Here is a 19,702-nt window from a genome sequence, read left to right on the forward strand (position 1 = left end):
CTATACATTTGATAGGCAATATGTTCCATGTTCTTCTAATTTACTTAAGATATCTCCCTTTATGCTTAGGTCATATATCCATTTTGACTTTACCTAGTTTCTACCAGATTTCCAGTTTTCCCAACAATTTTTCTTACCAAAAAGTGAGTTATCTCCAAAGCTTAAATCTTTACATATATCAAAAACAGGTTTATTATAATAATATAATATAATAATATAATAATTATAATAAATAATTACCGTGTATTATATATCTACTGTATTCCACTGATCCACCATTGTATTTCTTAACAAGTACCAGATGGTTTTGATAATTATCACCTTTTAATACAGTTTAAAATCTGAAACTGTTTGACTTCCTTTCTTTACACTTTTTCTTGTGAATTCCTTTGATATTCTTGACCCTCTTTCAAATACATTTTGTTATTATTTTTTCTAGCTCAATAAAATAATATTTTTGGTATTAATTGGGATGACACTGAATTAGTAGATGAGGTAGAATTGTCATTTTTATTATATTGTCTCTGCCCACCCAAATGAAGTTAATATTTCTCCAATTATTTAAATCTGACTTTATTTGTAGAAAAAGTGCTTTATAATTATAGTTCTTGGGTTTGTCTTGGCCGACATACTGCCAGGTAATTTATACTGTTGGTAATTATTTTAAATGAACTGTCTCTTACTGCTGCTTTGTGAGTAATATATAGAAATGCTGATGATCTATGTGGGTTTATTTTATGTACTATTACTTTGCAAACATTATTAATTTTTTCAATTAGATTTTTAGGTCAATTTCTAGGATTTTCCAAGTCTATCTGCAAAAACATATAGTTTTACTACTTTATTTCCCATTCTGATTCCTTCCATTTCTTTTACTTGTCTTACAGATATTGCTAGCATTTCTAGTATAATACAAATAATATTGGTGATAACAGGCATCCTTGTTTTCATTCCTGATCTCATTGGTAAGGCTTCTAGCTTAATCCTATTATAGCTGATGCTTGCTGATAATTTTAGATAGATGCTTCATATCATTTTAAGGAAAAATCTATTTGTTCCTATGTTTTCAAATGTTTTTAATAGAAATTAATATTATATTTTTACAAAAGTTTTTCGGCATCTATTGATACAATCATGTGATTTGTTACCTTTGTTATTAATATAATCAATTATGTTTATAGCTTTCCTTATATTGAACCAGCCTTGCATTCCTGGAATAAATCTCAGAAGGCCATAATGTATAATCTTAGCGATATATTATCATAGTTTAGGATTTTATTAAGCTATTTATTTTCATATGTAATATATGCCACATAATAATATAATATGTACAATTTGTTATAAATATGTAATATCCAAGAGAAACAAATTCTCAAATTAGCTATGTCCAAAAATCTGTCTCATTCTTTATACCCTTCTCCCTCCCTTCTTTCTCTCCTCCTCAGAAGGCAGGTAATGTGATATAGGTTCTACATTTATTGTCATATAATATATATTTTCTTGTTCATCACATTGTAAAACAAGAGACATATTGCTTACACTAAAGAAAAATTCATGGAGGAAACAAAGTGAATGGTATATTTCAATCTGTATTTGAACTCTACCTGTTTCTTCTAGGGCACCAAATATCCTTTTTCATCATGTGTCCCTTGGAATTGCCTTGTTGATAATATTTAAGTCATTCACAGTTGATCATCATACATTATTGTTGTTACTATGTACAACAATCTGGTTTTGCTCACTTAACTTGTATCACTTCACATAAGTCTTTCTGAGCTTTTAGTGATCATCTCATTTGTCATTTCTTATAACACAATAAATATTCCATTATCATCATAGACCACGACTTATTCAGCCATTTCCCAAATGATAGAAATTTCTTCAGTTTCCAGTTCTTTGCCACTATGAAAAGAATTGCCATAAATATTTTAGAACATATACTTTCTTTTCCTTTTTCCATGATCAACTTAGGAAATAAGACTAATACTGGTATTACTGGGTCAAAATATATACAAAATTTTATAACTCTTCTAGTATGATTTCAGATTATTCTCCAAATTGATTGAATCAGTTCTGAGTTCTGCTAACAATGTATCAGTGTCCCTATTTTCCCATCTTCCCTTAACATTTGTCATTTTGTCCTTTTATCATTTTAGCCAGTCTAAGTGAGATATCTCAGAATTGTTTTTATTTGTATTTTTCTAATCAATTTGTGCATTTTTCATGTAGTTATATATAGCTTTGATTTCATCCAAAAATGTCTATTCATATCTTTTGAGCATTTATCAATTGGGAAATGGTTTATATTCTTATATATTGGACAAAGTTTTCTATACTTAGATATGAGATGTCTATTTGAGAAACTATAATTTTTTCTCAACTAATATATTGTTTTCCTTCTAATCTACATTAATTTCTAATTCTACATTAGTTTTATTTGTTCAAAAACATTCAATTTAATGTATTCAAAATGATAAATTTTACATTTCATAATGATTTCTCTCTTTTATTCATAAATTCTTCTGTCCATAAATCTGATAAGTAACATATTCCCTGTTCTTCTAATTTGTTTATATCTCACCTCTTCCTGAGGTGATATATACATTTTGATCTAATCTTGGCAAATGTTGTAAGATATTGGTCTATATCTAGTTTATGCCAAACTACTTTCCAGTTTTCCCAACAATTTTTTACCAAATCATGAATTCTACCAAAAACTTGGAACTTTACCTTTTTTATACACAAGGTTACTATAATCTTTTACAACTGCTTATTGTATGTCTATTACACTGATTTATTTGTCTATTTCTTAGCCAGCATCAGTTTTTATAATTTTTTTCTATAATTTAAAATTTGCTACTGCTAGACCACCTTTCTTAGCTTTTTTGATTGTTTCCTTTAATATGATTGATCTTTTGGTTTTCTATATGAATTTTATAATAAGTAGATTGGGTAGATTATAATTTTTATTATGTTGGCTCTGCTCACCTATGAATAATTGATATTTTTCTAATTATTTAAATCTTTATTTGTATAAAAAGTATTTTATAATTGAGCTCATATAGTATCTGGAATTTTGGGGGAAAGGTATACTCCTAATATTTTATTCTATTTATGGTTAATTTAAAGGGGTTATCTCTTACTATCTCTTCTGGTAGGACATTGTTAGTCATATGTAGAAATTCTGATAATTTATGTTCATTTATTTTATATCCTATTACTTTGCTAAAATTGTTGATAGTTTCAATTACCTTTTTAGTTTAATCACTAGGATTTTATATCTATATCTATATATAATCTTCAAAAAGAGATAGTTTTATTGCCTTTTTGCCCATTCTATTATCTTCAACTCATTTTTCTTCTCTTATTGTTATTACTAGCATTTCTACTACAATCTTAAATAGTATTGGTAATAATGGGCATCCTTCTTTTACTCCTGATCTTATAGGGGAAAGTTCTAAATTATCCCCATTATAAATAATTTTTGCTAATGGTGTTAAATATATACTTTTTGTCTATCTGAGGAAAAATTCATTTTTACCAATTCTTTCAAGTGTTTTTAATAGGAACAAATAAAACTTTTAATGCATCTATTGATATAATCTTATGATTTTGTTGCTTTTTGTTATTAGTTTCCTCATATTAAACCATCTTTGCACACCTGGTATAAATCCTGTTTGGTCATAGTGTATAATATTTGTGCCAAAGTATTGTAGTCTTCTTGCTAATATTTTATTTAGAATTATTTGCATGTATATTCATCAATGAAGCTGGCCTACAGCCTTTCTTCTCTGTTCCTGTTCCTGGCCCAGGCATCAGCTGCCCCACAAAAAGAATTTGGCAGGATTCTCTTTCTAACAACCTTTCTAAATAATCTGTTTAGTATTGGGATCAGGTGATTCCCAAATGCCTGGCAAAACTCACCCATAAATCCATTAGGCACAGATGCATCTCCTCAGGAAGTTCTTCCACAGACCACTCAATTTCCCCTTCCAAAAGAGATCAATTCAAACACTCCACTTCCTCATCCATCAGTCCTGCAATCCACATCCCTGTAAGTATTCATCCACTTCACTTGATATAATAAATTTATCAGCATATAATTGAGCAAAACAATTCCTCATCAGTCCCAATCTCAATCTCCATAAGAAGTAAACTCATCACCCCACTCCACCCATATTTGAGACCAGTGACTTGTCTTTTCCCCTCTCTTCCCTTCAATCACATCATCCAATAGCTTATCCCACTGTTTGTTCATGAAACCAGTTCCGAATTTCATCCACCAATTCAATGGTTTTCCCCAACCCTGCCAATCTACCTCCCAATTTCTAGGACTTTCAATCAACTATTCATTTGAGACCCTACAATCTGTTCCTCTTCTCCAATTCTCCTAATTGAGTATCCAACCCACTGATCAGTTCCTTTCCATTCCACCAATACAAGCACCTAAAAGATACAAACTCTCCTCCAACCATTGTCAGTGCCACATACCACAAGTTCTGTCATGATGTCTCACCACTACCACTGACTTCAATAAAATTATTCACTGGCTCCATGATTTGTTCTTTAACCCATTTGTTCTTTAAGATTAAGTTATATATATATATATATATATATATATATATGTATTTATATATGACTCCTATTAATTTTTTCTGTGATTCTGTGGTCCCTTATTAAATATATTTTTATTACATTATGATCTGAATAGAATGCATTTAATGTTTATGCTTTTCTGCATTTAATTATAATATTTTGTGTTTTTATATATGGTCAATTTTTTCAAAATTATCATGTACTACTGAGAAAAAGATATTCTTTTCTATTCCTGTACAATTCTCTCCAGATATTTATCTTGTCTAATATTTCATTTATCTCTTTGACTTCTCATTTTATTTTTGTTTAAATCTATCCATTTCTGAGAGGGAAAGGTTTACATCCTCTCACTATTATAGTTTTTTTTTTAATCTTTTTCCACCTGTAACTTTTAAAATCTTTTTCTGTAAGAACTTTAAATACTATAACATTTGGTGCATATATGTTTAGTATTAGATATTAGATTAGATATTAGATAATGATTCATTATCTATGGTACCTTTTAATATAATATAGTGACATTGTTTATATCTTTTAATTATATCTATTTCAGTTTTAACCTCGTCTGAGATCATTATTGCTATCCCTACTTTTTTTTTTGCCAGCTGAAGCATAATATATTCTACTCCATCCCTCTATTTTTACTTTATGTAGGTCTCTCATTTTAAAATGTGTTTCTTGTAAACAACATATTTTTGAGTTTTTAATATATTTTGCTATCCATTTCCATTTTATGGATGAATTCATCCCATTCACATTCCAAGTAGTTGTGTATTTCCCTCCATTCTATTTTTCTTCATTTTTCCTTATTTGTATCTCTTTTTATCTTATACTTCCTCGGAAATTTAGTTTTCTTTTATCACCTCTCTAGTCCTTACCCGTTCTTCAGTCCCACCTTTATTTTCCTCCCCCATCTTTCTAGGTTCCTTCTCTTTACTCCTTTCCTTATCATCCTATTTGTTCATCTTTTTACCCTTCTATGTTTTCCTTCTTTATCCTTCTTACCTTCTTATTTATTCATATAAATGACCTCTACAATTCCCTCCCTTATATCATCCCCTTGCCCTCTTTTTTCTTAACCTATTTGCCCTTTTAAGATTCCCTCATTTAATCTTTATCCCTCTCTCTCATCTCCTTATAAGTTAAGGAAAAACTTATCTATCTGTCTGTCTATCTATCTATTTGTTTTTCTGTCTATATGTATTCTTCTCTCTTTTACTCAGACCTAATGAGAATAAGGTACTAACAGTACCATGTTTCCATCCCCTCCTTTTCATTGTAACATTTCTTTCATTCATGCTTCTTTTATATGAAATGATTATTCTAACTTATCCCTCCTTGTCCAATTTTATTTTATTTTTTAACTTATTCTATAATATTCAATTCAACCTTGAAGCTATCTCTAAATGCCCCTTTGCATAAATGGAGATTTTGAACCCTAGACTTTATTTCCCCAGAAGTCCTTGGTATTTCCCAGAATTCCCTATAATCTCTCCTGAGTCTCCATGTTGGTGAGATCACAATTGGTATTTAACTGGCAGTATCGCTTCCCACGCTCTCTTCCTTTGCAATGATGTAGCAAGAATAGTGGTAATCTAAGTGCAGGGGATTTTAAATGGGCTAATCAGTCATGGGCACGTGGTTTTTATTTTGTATCTTCTTTATTCCTTGATTTTCCAATGATCCTTAATAAACTTCATAAAATATAATATTTTATGATTAGAAATATAATTTAATTTTTACAGTTATGACAATCACAAGTCAGACAAGAGCTTCTTGCTTTTTTTAAAGATAGCCTAGATAATTTTTTTTTAAGCCATGCTTCTCCTTCTGTAAACCTTAAAATTTCTTAGACTTGTGAATGTTGGAAATTTCACCATTGGAATGTGAACCCCATTGGCAAGGGAGGTTCTTCCTCCTCCCTTCTTAAGATTACTTTAGGACAGAAACCTTTTGCTGAACAATGGAAAGGGCTGCAGCATAGATCAAAATTTAATTATTACAATCTCCACCCTACTCAGGGTAACAGGATTTAGGAAGGGCTGTAGCAAAGGATCAAGATTTAATTATTTGAGAATATGACCTTCAACAGACATGTGCAAAGCCACAGACCTCTGGGTGGTCCTGGGTTAAGCTAGAGCCACCATTGGCACAGGGAAGACATGGACAGTGATTGGTAGATGTGAGAACTGAGGGGAGGGAACTTGGATGGTTTCCTTAAAGATAGCGGGGTCTGAGGACTAGAGGTGGTTGGTTGGAGAGGTTTTTGCTCTGAGAGGTGGTGCTCTGAGAAGCTTGCTCTGAAGGAAGCTGGGGGTGGAGGCCCCTAAGATTTTTTCTCCATTTTGGTCATGTGAGTGATAGGAACTGATCTCTTTTCTTTGCCTCAGCTATCTAAGGGCTTGGGCCTTTTGGCCCAGCCTAAACAGAAGGGGTATTTAAGCCCTATTCCCTTCTCTCCCCTTTCTCTCTCCCTCTCTGTCTCTATCTCTAATACCTTTCTTCCTCCTGTTTGTAATTAAACTCCATAAAAGGTTGACTACTGACTTGAGTTTTCATTTAGGAATTACATAGCTGAATTCCTTGGCGACCTTAAATTAATATATGTCAGTCTTTTAAAGTGATTTCCTTGTCACACTTCCAAGGCTTTTTGCCCACCCTCACAAAGCTGCTTCTCCTGATTCAGCTTGCTCCTGCTGCCTGCTCCTGCCTCCAGCCATCTACTCCTGACCTTCTTGACCCAGATCGCTCACTTGGCCGCAGGCCCAGGCTCAGCCCCAGGCCCCAGCAACTCCTGATCTCCAGCTTCCCGACCCAGATCACTCATCCAACCCCAGCCCCAGCCTCAGGACCCAGGCTGCTGGTAGCTGCCCCTGTGTCTTCAGAATCACAAACTGGTAAAAACTGGGGTGTTCTTTCTTTAGGCTATAATTAGCCTCCACATAGCTTGGGACCACTGGGGGGTAGGAGGAACAAGGAGAAGGAAGAGACTTTTCCAAACAGGAAGTTGATTATTAGCATGGCATATTCTGTGAGAGAGAAGTGCATTGCCTATTTCAAAGGATGTTTTTTGAGTGCACTGATCCTTTTACTTATCTTACGTGGGATTCAGGGGATAAATTCATCTCCCTGCAACTCTTTGTCTTTTGGCCATGCCCAGTTTGGGATTCCTAAAACCCATGTTCTCCCTTGTTTTTGGATATTCCACAGTACTGACAAAAGGAACCTTAATGGATTAAAAAAAAATGAACTTTAAATAGACTGGAGGCTCTTAAGGCTTTTCAGACTCCAATGTTTTATAAAAAAAATCTCTGTATTTTATTGCATTTTGCTGATTGTTTGGTTTAAGATTTAATTTTGTTGGTTTTAAGTTCATATATTAATATATTCAATAATATTCTGTTACACTGAATCATTTTAATGTACTGGGTTTTATCTGCTACTATATTCTGTTGCTTTTCCCCTATAACTATACTGAACAAATATTATTGAATGAGACAATATAAAAAAGCAGCCTTTTTTCCATTTTGACTTTGTAACCTGTCAAAGTCCATGGATGGACTTCATCAAAAACTGGTTATAATTGAATAACAACCTTTGGAAAATTTAATGAGCTAAATATCTCAAATTGATTTTAAGGGGTCTTTAGACATGATTTTTAGATTTTTTTCCCCAACAACTCTGATCATTTTGCCTGCCTCTAATGGGAGGTAAGGTTCATTTTACCAGTTGAAGTGAAATATAATTATAATTCCCACCTCCCACATTTATAAAAATGTGAATGGATGGGACATCACAGTCTCATTCCAAAGGAGCTGGGAAGTTGATCCCAGGGCATGGTACCCCTGGATGGCTCCCCAAAAGGGAGCATCTCTCATTTATAACTCTTCAGCTCACTTTACTTACACCAGAATAATCTAGATTTCTTGGTGATGTTCTAGATCCAAATAAGTTTTACTTTGTTTAAAAATGTATTTGCCAAGATTGAAAGATTTGCTATGTCTGTAAAAATTGTGACAAATATCGATCAGTTCATAGATTATTTTTTGTCATATAGCAACTTATATGAAATATGATAGTGGGTTGGTTTGCTATTGTAATTAACTGGGCTATTATGAATTTTGGGGATATTGATAACTTTTGAATGTGCATTTCCTGGTATACTGCTATTCTTTATTAAAAAGAAACTTACTTTGTAAAAATCATTTAGCTTGTACTCACAGTGGATCATGACCAGGTATGAAGAAGAAATGAATCTCATTTTTGGTGAGAAACTTTTGTATTCTACATTTCCTTAGTTGACACAGTGTGTCAATGATTATAAGCTATATTTTTTTAAAAACTTTAATAATTATATTTTCCTCACATATGCAATATACAATTTCATTTTTTTCTCTCCTTTTTCTATTTGAAGCACATGTCACCATATTAAGATTTTATTTAACCTTTTTTTGAATTTGCAGTAATATAAGTTTAAAATAAATTTGCTATAATGTCAATGCATACCCCAAAAAGCTTTAGACTATAAAAAATGATGCCATTAATTGTTTAAAAAATTTTATGGAACTTTGCTTAACGATTTTGTCTGATTCCAGGATGAGAATACAAAAAGAGCAATTGCACAGTGCCAAAGAAGCACAAAGCTAAACTGCATAGTGCCAATCGAGAATAAGGTCAAAGAGAGCAACCAATCCTGGTGGGATTGATGTAATTTTGAGCCAAGACAAGAAGACTTGATCATGTTTGGGGTCCAAGGATGCAGTTGCTTAACTTTTCCTTGCTCCACATTCTACCAAGTATCTCAAATCTGGTTTCTACCTGGCTCCTAAAAATCTAGTCCCTATTCTGTCTTTCATAATGTGGCACCTTTCTGTAGTCCTGGCTACTGATTTGGTAAATACTTAATTGCTTATATCATTTTAATTGGGCCCTGATTCAAGGACCTGTTACAATTTTATTTTTCCTTTACTTAGAATTTTTACACATAAGACTTTGATAGTCTATATTTCATCGAGAAATTATCTTTTTTATTTGGATTTTTTTGATGTTTTTTTTTAATTTCTCTTGCCAATTGATTCATATACTTCATAACTGAGCCATGCATCCCTATGTGTTCCCTGTGTTTTTCAATCACCCTCTTCAGCAGGTGAATGTATAATTATTATTATTTTAAATTGCAAAGTCTAAATTCCTTTTGAGAGTAATTTTAGGTTAAGAAACATGATACCTCTCCAAATCCAGAAAATGAACTCTTTGGAGAAGACATCATGAAGATGCCACCACAGACCACAAGCTGCACCTGAAGATCCACAGTGAACTTTGGGATGTGATTTGAACAGTGTGGGGTTTGAATGCATTTGTTTTATATGTATACTCTTATGCTGAAGGGGATTGCCCCCTAGCTGACTTTTTTGTCAATGCACCTAGCAATTGGTTTTGCTCTCTTTTCCTCTTATCCCCAAATTATTGTAATTTCATAGCTGGTATGATTACAAGACCCATCGGAGAGACTAGTCTTCTTCTGTTCTCAGGGGAGAATGTAAAAATGGAGATTTTGAACCCTAGACTTCATTCCCCAGAAGTCCTTGGTATTTCCCAGAATTCCCTATAATCTTTCCTGAGTCTCCATGTTGGTGAGATCACAATTGGTATTTAACTGGCAGTAATGCCTCCCACGCTCTCTTCCTTTGCAATGATGTAGCAAGTATAGTGGTAATCTAAGTGTGGGGATTTTAAATAGGCTAATCAGCCATGGGCACGTGGTTTTTATTTTGTATCTTCTTTATTCCTTGATTTCTAATGATCCTTAATAAATCTCCTAAAATATACTATTTATATTATTAGAAATATAATTTAATTTTTACACCTTTAAATCATTCTTTTTTTTTATATCATTCTTAATGTTTAAACATACTATTTTCCCACATGAGTAAATATTTTCACCTTATTTTCTCCTTTATCTTTCATGTTATCTTTCATTTCTTCTCATTCTTGGGTATCAAATTTTCCATTCAGTTCTGATATTTTCTTCAGGAATATTTTAAAGTTCCTGATTTACTTAAATGACTATTTCTTTTCTTTTATAATGCTCAATTTTGCTGATAGGTTATTCTTGGTTGTAAACTCAGCTCCTTCACTCTTCAGAATGCTGTATTCCATGCCCTTTATTATTTTAATAAAGAAGCTGCTATATATTATGCTATTTTTATTGTATCCTCACAGTATTTAAACTTTTATTATTTATTTGTGTGTGGTATTTCCTACTTAACCTGGGAGTTACAAAACAGCTCTAATGTTCTTGTGAGTTTTCTTGTTGGGATCTCTTACGGGTGGTAACTCATTAATTCTTTCAAGTTTTACTTTATCTTCTAGCATCAAAACTTCAGGGAAAATTTCTTTGATAATTATTTGAAGGATAGTGTTTAAACTTTGAAAATTTTAAAAGTTTTTTTTTATCACGACTTTCATGGTAGTCTTAGAATTCTTTTATTGTGTCTTCTCAATTTGTTTTTTTAGGTCAGCTGCTTTTGTAATTATATATTTCCTATCTTCTATTTTTCATTTAGTTTTATTATTTCTTGTTGTCTTAAGAATTTATCAACTTATTCTTGTTCAATTCTAATTTTTCGTTAATTATTTTCTTTGGTGAGCTTTTGGATTTCCTTTTTCATTTGGTTGATCTTTCATAATGTTCTATATTTACTTGTATTTTTTCCCCTCAACCTCTCTCATTTGTTTTTTTTAAAGTCTTTTTAAAGCTCTATTAAGCACTTTTGGCAGGCTTGTGTCCATTTTATGTTTTCCTTTAAAGTTTTAGAAGTACATGCTTTAATTTCATTGACTTCTGAATTTGAACTGTGATCTTTTTTATTTCCAAAGAAGTTATCAGTGGATGTGTCCTTTATCTTTTTCTTACCCATTTTTTTTACTTTTTATTTTTAGTGATCTATTTTTGTCAGTTTTATGCAAGTGTCTGGTTCTTCTCCCTGTGTTTGGGGGTATAATGTCTCAGAGTTTAGGGTTTTTGTTATTGTTGTTATTTCCTGGGAGTCTTTAATCTCTTGGTTCTTTTTATTTATATAAAGCAATGCCCCAATCATGCTATCCCTTTCTATACTCTTATTCCTGAGGTTTGTCCTGAGGCTTTAAGCATCTCCTTACCCTCTGTTCTGGAGCAAGCAATTAGGAACTCCATTCTCCCAGGATTCACTTATTTGTGTGTATTTGCTCCTCCTCTTCTGTAGCCACAGCTGAATACAGTATCTAGTATGTATACATAGGTCTTCAAGGCTTATCTCAGTCAGCTGCTCACAAAGCCAGTTAGTTGAAGGTTCATTTAGGATTATTTTTATTATTATTTTATTTAGGATTTCTGCATAAATATTCACTAGTGGAATTGGTCTGAAATTTTCTTTTGTTTTGGCTCTTCCTGGTTTAGGCATCGATACCATATTTGTTTCATAAAAGGTATTTGGTAGGACTCCTTTGCCTATTACTATAAATAATTTATTTAATATTGAAATTAGTTAATTTTAAAAAATATTTGGTAAAATTCATTTGTAAATCCATCTGGTCCTGATGCTTTTTCTTTTTCCTTAGGAAGCTCATTTATGGCCTATGTAATGTCTTTTTCTTTTTTTCTAAAATCTTTATTAACATTTTAGAATCAATACTGTGTATTGGTCCCAAGGCAGAGTGGTAAGGGCTAGGTAACAGAGGTTAAGTGACTTACTCAGGGTCACACAGCTAGACAGTGTCTGAGGCCATATTTTGAGCCTAGGACCTCCTGTCTCCAGACTTGGCTTTCAATCCACTGGCCCTAAATTTTCCTAATTCCTAAATTTTCCTAAATTAGTGTAAGGTTTATATTTAGGTTTTATACTAAATATGAGTTATAAAGTAATATTGTGGTCACCAATTTTAAAATATTATAGCTTAAGTCAAAATGACTTTTAGCAGCTTTTATTTACAAAGAGGTAGAAAATGTAGATAAAGATATAGATTCCTAATAAGCCTACCAGCCCTTCTGTAGTGAGGTCAGGCTCAGCCCCTGGCAAGAATTTCCCCTAAGTCTTTATCTCCACATGGATTTCCCAGTAATCCTCAACTAGAAGTCCCCATGATTTCTTCAGCCAGGGTTCCGCCAATGTAGCCTCCTCCAAAGCCAAGGCAGGAATCTCAGCCACTCACCTAGCAAGCTGATGCAGGATCCCTCGGGGAAAGTGTCTCCTCCAAATTCCAGGAAAGGAATGATCATGACCATGCTACTCTCTTATGCTCCTTTATCTGGGTCACTTCCTGTCACTCCCCCTTCTTCATAGAAACCAATTGCAGTTTTTCAATTTGCCTAACACTGCTGGGGATTGGGTAGGGGAGTGGCCTTTGGAGGTATGAGCTTACTCTAGTAAGTGACTTGTGAACTCTCATACTTAATGGTAAAGTAGGGGTACTTTGAGTTCTTTATTTGATTAGCTAAAAATAGACAAGGGAAGAGTTAATCCTATCTTCACATTAGGCTTGCTTAGATATTCTATTTCTTCTGCTAATTCAGGCATTTTATGTTTTTGTAAATATTTTTTCATTTCATTTAACTTGTTAAATTTATTGGCATATAATTGGCCAAAAAAACTCCTAACAATTGCCTTAATTTCATTTTTTCAGTGCTATATTCACTCCTTTCATTTTTTATACTAGTGATTTGGCTTTCTTCTCTTTTTAAATCATAGTAATCAGTCATGGAGATTTACACAATCAACTTCTCACATTCATTCACTTTACATCCATATCCCATATCTGTTACCAAATCTTTTTATGCCTACTCTCGCATCTCTTGCTTTTGTTTCCAATCTGTTCACAAAGGTGCCACCCTAAGTCAGGTCCTCATTACCTTTTGACTAGATTGTCTTCTCATTAGGTCCCCCTGATTCTATTCTCTCCCCATTCTAGTCTATCTTCAACATAACTATCAAAAGTATTTCCCTAAAATACAGTTCTGAAAATGTCTCTCACACACACACATTCAATAAACCTTATTGTCTTTAGTATTAAATATCACTTTATCCTTATTCTTTTATTTTCTGTACAAAATTTTTAATGCACATTGTTATTAATAGTATATATCATATATACAAATAAGCAAATATACATATATTAGGTTCTATGTTCAACAACTTTTTGATGATAGAGATGTACATATTAAAAAACTTGGAGACCACCATTATATATAATAGGGAGCTACATGAAGGCATTCAGAAGAGCACCATAATCTGAGCTGTGCAGTAGAGTGGAGGATATACTCTACTAATCTATACACACCATCTCTATTTGAGGTTAATAAAACTTAAACTCATATGATGGTTAACAATGAAGTTACATTTTCCCCAGGGTGAAGGTTGCTTAACTGAGAACCAGAATGCCCATTTTTGAGGATCTTTTAAAAAAAAAAAATATATATATATATATATATATTCTCTATCAACTGAGGATGGCTTAAAAGCAGCACTGTTGAAAGCAAAGGGGTTACAAAATGAGCTCCTGCTGGACAATAATTATATAACTGTATGATGCTTTGCTTTTGATTTAAAATTCTCAGCTTCACTCTTTTAATAATTGAGAGGAAATGGTTCCCACTGTTTTTCTCTGGTTCAATAGTGAAATTACTACCTAAGAAAAATCTAATGAAAGGGAACCCTTTGCTCCACTTTTCTGCTCCTTTCCACCTGTGCATTCCTCTAAATCACACAATCATAATGCATATGCAGCAATTTTTAGAATATATACTGTCTTATTGTTAAATCTTAGATTCTTAAATTAACAGGGAATGACTTTCTTGGATGTGACCAATTCTTCCAGAAAGCGGGTTTGAGAACTGGGACCTGAACCCAACTACCAAAACAGCCTTAGCAGTACCCGAGCCTCTGTCCTGCCTGGCTGTTTGGCCTGTGGTGTCCCATGCCAGCATTATGTGATTGGCTGGAACTCAAGGAAAAAGCACTATGAGGTAATGTGCACCCAGGTGGTACTTTTAAAATTCTCATTAAGTATGAAGGCTGAAGTTACAGTGACTTTCTTTTGTATGTATTTATCCTTCTTAAATACAGGTGTTAAATGAGAAATTTTCATAAAGTTCTTCATTTTGAAGTTGATTTTGAGTGTCTAAATCAAAGCATGGATAGAAATAAAATGGACAGAAGATTAGGGATTGTTGAACTCTGCAGCACTGCAGACAAAGAGTATAGTTATGAGAAGATGACTCCAATCAGGTTTTTGTCTAGTGTCTTTGTCTCTCTTAAGACCCACTTATAGCAAGGGAAGGTGCAAATATACATATACATATATACATATATATGTATAAAACTATAATAGTTTTGGCAGAGTCAGTTAGGTAAAACTTAGTAAATTTGGTTTTTATATAGGAAAAGCAGTTAGTATAGGAAAAACAGAGGCTGGGAAGGTTCCATTTCCATTCTTAGCAGGTGGTACATTCCAAAGGTGGGGACAATGGAACTCTGAGACTCTGACTGAACTGGGAGAGACATTTAAACTTTAAACCCCCTGGCACATGGACCAGGCAGCCATCTTGGATTATTTTTGTTGAAAATATTTTTTATTTTTTTGTTTGTTCTTTAATTGTGCATGGATAAATAGTGATCACAGTGAAGTATAATAGTACTAATTCTGTTGTATATACCATTCTAATGTTAAATGTAAATATGTCTGGGGACATGTTAAGTAATTTATTATATGTATTTTGGAATTATGTTGTACACATTCTTTACATTATTTTCACTTTGTTTCCTAAGGGTTGTTATATATTGTTAGATTATCAATGGATAAAGCCCTCTATGTCCCTATCTGTACAAAAAGTTTTATCTCATGTCCCTTTATTATGTATCTGCATGTTTATTGTATATAAGTGTAGAATTGTGGTGTTTAATATTGGACATGGGTTGAAGGCTGTAATAGTATGGATAACCAAAGACTCTGAACTGAAACAGGTGATAGTGATAATGAAAAAACAACTAGATAAGATGGAAACATGCATGAAGGAAAAAAGGTTTATTAGTAATGATTATGATTTTGATTTAAAGGAGAAAGATGGTACACCTAAGAATTTAAATAGGCTGCAAAAAGAAGAGGCTGAAGGCAAGGTTACCTTATTCCCTCTAAGAAAACTCCCTGTGGCTTCCCAGGATTAGATTCTTCAAGTGAAAACTCATAAAGAGATTTACCCCAGAGAACTTAGAATCAATAAAAAGAACTCCTTCCTTTGTGGAAAAACCAAACAAGGTGATCAGGGAAATACAGAAAGCCATTGATATTTTTGATCCAGACTGTAATTATTTCTCTTTATTTTATTTATTTTATTTTTTGGGATGTGTGTTTACTTATCTTAGGATAAGTAAAATTTATTTATTTATATTTTTAATTTAAATTAATTTATTTAGTTAATTTATAATAATATTTCTTGGTTACAAGAATCATATTTTTTCCCTCCTTCTCCTACCCCCATCCTTCTGATTTCTCTTTATTAATAAAAGAACTTTTAACTAATAGGGAAAGGAATAAGTTTATAGAGGAGACAAGGAGTGACCCCTTATTAACACCATGACCAGAAGATTACCAAGACACAGATATGAGCAACAAAGCACAATATGAATTAATGGAAGAAACTAGACAATAAATAATAGATGTTATGAAAAATACACAAAAAGGCTAAATGCATGGTCTAAGTTTGAGGGAATTAAACAAAAGGCAAATGAAATACCTACTACATTCATTGATTGCATTACTAAAGCTGCTAAAACATATTTAAACATGGATGTTCTAGAAGAGGGAACAATTGCACATATAAAAAGAATTTTTATAAAGAATGCTATCCCTAAAATCAAATTATTTTTTTAAGAATAATTATCCAGATTGGGAGGAAATGGAATTAGAGGATCTAAGAAGGAAGGCAAGATATCTATGTATTGATAATGAGGACAAGTATGAGAAAAGGGATACTGTCATAAAAGATCTAAAAAGAAAACTAAGGGAAGCAGAAAACAAAGCTAAGGACAGTGAAATTAAAGAACTTTAAGGCAGTGGCAGCACTAAGATCCATGCAACTTAATAACAACTCTAAGCCTAGGGAAAGATCTGGTCCCCAAAGGACTTTCTTGTGCAGTAGTAGTGGGCATTTTGTAAGGGAACGCAGATATAGAGGTCAAATTTTAAGGCAATTAAATAGAGATGGAGGGTTCAATAGACAGAATAACTATAATCTTAACTGGAATCATAATAACAACAACTAGAACAATAATAATAATAACTGGAATAACTACCAAAAGAGGAATAATGGTAACACATGCCAGAATGCTTGTTGTCAAGGGGATAAAGCACCAGATTTGAGCACTATGCAAGACTGGGTTAAGTGTGGAGCAAGGCCTAAATACAGGGTGATCAGAACAAAGGGGCTTGTTCCTTATGAAGGTTTACCCAGTGTTCTTCTGTATTTGAATCAAGGGAAAATGGATTGAGATTAAATGAAAGTGATTGTAATGGTAATAGGGTTAATGAAGTTATAAGTGATGTGGATTGAATCAAAGGATAATGCAATTAGTGTTAATAATTGTAAGGAAAAAGAATATTGTAATGTAAAATTAGTAGAAAATTCTAATGATTGTAAAACAATGGAAAATAGTGAAGAATGTAAACCGGATAATGATAATGTGACTATAAATGAGAACAATGTTACCAAGGTGGAGAGTATAAAGACAAAGAATAGTGTAAAAGCTGATGCTGGTGTTGAAGATGTAAAATCCTGGGAATATCATGCATTTCAAGCACATGTAAACTTGGATGGACAGGAAATGAATGAGTTTTGTACTGATGTTGCTGTGCTTGCACCAGTATTGGAAACATTTCAACCTCCAAACAGTACAGAACCATATGTATCTGTCACTATAGATGATCAGATTTATGATCTTTTGATTGATACTGGAGCCAATAAATCAGTTTTGCAAAGTCTTCCTAAGAATTGTAGAGCAGTCGGTACAATGGAAGTTTTTGGAGTTACTAGAAAACCAGAGAGAGTAGCTAAATTACAACCTAACATGATTACTTTAGGTCTTTTATCTGTGGAGCATGCATTTCTTTGTATGCCAGACTGTCCCATGAATCTTTTAGGTAGGGATTTATTATGTAAATTACAGGCAACAATCCAATGTACTGATACTGGTGATATATCATTACATCTACCAGAAGAATCTCTGAAAGCTTTTCCATTGCTGTTCTTAGATTCAGTCAGTACCGAGGATGACTTGGATTCAATATATCCTATACCTGAGGATATCCCTGAAGGTTTATAGTCAAAGTTTTCCACAGGTGTAGGTCTATTGAAATCAACTACTCCTGTAAGGGTAAGAACTAAGGAAGGACTAGTTCCTTGTGTACCTCAATATCCCTTAAGTAAAGAAGCAATAGAGACTATCAGACCAATCACTGAATCCCTAATCCAACAAGGGAGCATTATACATTTTCTCTCAGGATATAATACACCTATTCTTCCAATCAAAAAGCCAAAGTTAGATCAAAATGGCAAAGGAGTATATAGATTCATATAGGATTTAAGAGCAGTAAAGCCAATTTTCACAAATTTTCAATAGAGATGAAAAACCATAACATTCAAAGAGAGTAAATTAGTACATTTTGTGGATTATATTCTCCTTGCATCCCCAAATACTAAAGTGTGTCTCAGAGATAGTAAGATTCTTTTGTTAGAATTATATAATCATGGCCATAAAATCTCCAAGGCAAAATTATAGTGGGTTTTACCTCAAGTGCAATATCTTTATTTTGTGTTATCAGAGATTTCCAGAAGTATCACACAGAAAAGAATAGTAGATATCCAGAAACTGAGTGCTCCTAAGACCAAAAAGCAACTTGGAGCTATTCTTGGAACAACTGGTTTCTGTAGGCAATGGATACCTGGGTATAGTTGAATTAACAAAGTGTTTAACAGACTTAACCAGGAATACAGAACCAGAACCTCAGAAATTAAAGCCTGAACATCTTCAAGCCTTTAGTAAGCTTAAAGAAGCCATTTTATCTGCTTCAGCTTTGGGTATCCCAGACTATACAAAACCATTTCAACTATTTGAAAATGAAACTAAAGGTATTCCTTCTGGTGTACTGACACAGACTTTAGGGCAAAGTTATTGTCCAATTGGATATTATAGTTGTCATCTTGATCCAATAGCTGCTGTTACAGTTCCTTGTCTAAGGGGTATAGCAGCTGCAGCTGTGATAGTCCAGAAGTTGGCAGATTTAGTTTGACTAAATTGACTGTATATTGTTTACATCAAATAGAAGCACTAATGAGGAAATTTCATACTCAAGCATATTCAGATCAACAAATATCTAAGTATAAAATTATTCTCTTAGGTAGTGAGAACATCCAGTTGAGGAGGTATAGTGTATTAAATTCAGCTACACTTCTTCCTGATTTGCCAAAGAATGGTGAACCATTACATGAGTGTGTAGAAGTAGTAGATCTAGTGGATATGCCTAGGGTGGATTTGAAAGACACTCCAATTGAAAATCCAGACTTAGTGTTATTCACCAATGGATCTTTGTGTAATGGAATTGGATGTACAGGTGCTACAGTGGTCATAGAATTTGAGACACTGTGGTATGACTCATTACCTAGTAACCTTAGTGCTCAAGGGGCAGAGTTGGTCACTTTGAAGCAAGGATGTTTTCTAGCTGAGGGCAAAAGTACAAATATTTATACAAACTCTCGTTATGCATTTTCTGTATGTAATACTACAGGAAAGATTTGGAAACAATGAGGTTTTATTACTACATCCAGAAAACCAATTGCTAATGCATAAATAATAACTGAGTTGTTGGATGCTATCCAAAAGCCTAAATAGCTAGAGGTGAGCCATTGTAGAGTCATACTAGTGGCAGAGATTCAGTCTCTAAAGGAAATCATAGAGATGATATAACTGCAAAATTTGTTGCCAGGAATGCTCCAATGTATGTAATGAATTTGTCAACTATTGAATCTGATGATCTAGAAAAAGCTTATGTACACTCAGAAATTCAGAAGCAGAAGGAG

The 19,702-nt window shown here is 33.1% G+C and overlaps 1 pseudogene; it reads left to right on the forward strand.

Annotated features, from left to right (window-relative positions):
• The first annotated feature begins 17,270 nt into the window (after nt 1-17,270).
• LOC100616935 (NEDD8-activating enzyme E1 catalytic subunit-like) overlaps nt 17,271-19,702 on the forward strand; it is a 112,395-nt pseudogene continuing 109,963 nt past the window's right edge.

This window comes from Monodelphis domestica, chromosome 5, assembly GCF_027887165.1.
Source record: "Monodelphis domestica isolate mMonDom1 chromosome 5, mMonDom1.pri, whole genome shotgun sequence".
NCBI lineage: Eukaryota > Metazoa > Chordata > Mammalia > Didelphimorphia > Didelphidae > Monodelphis > Monodelphis domestica.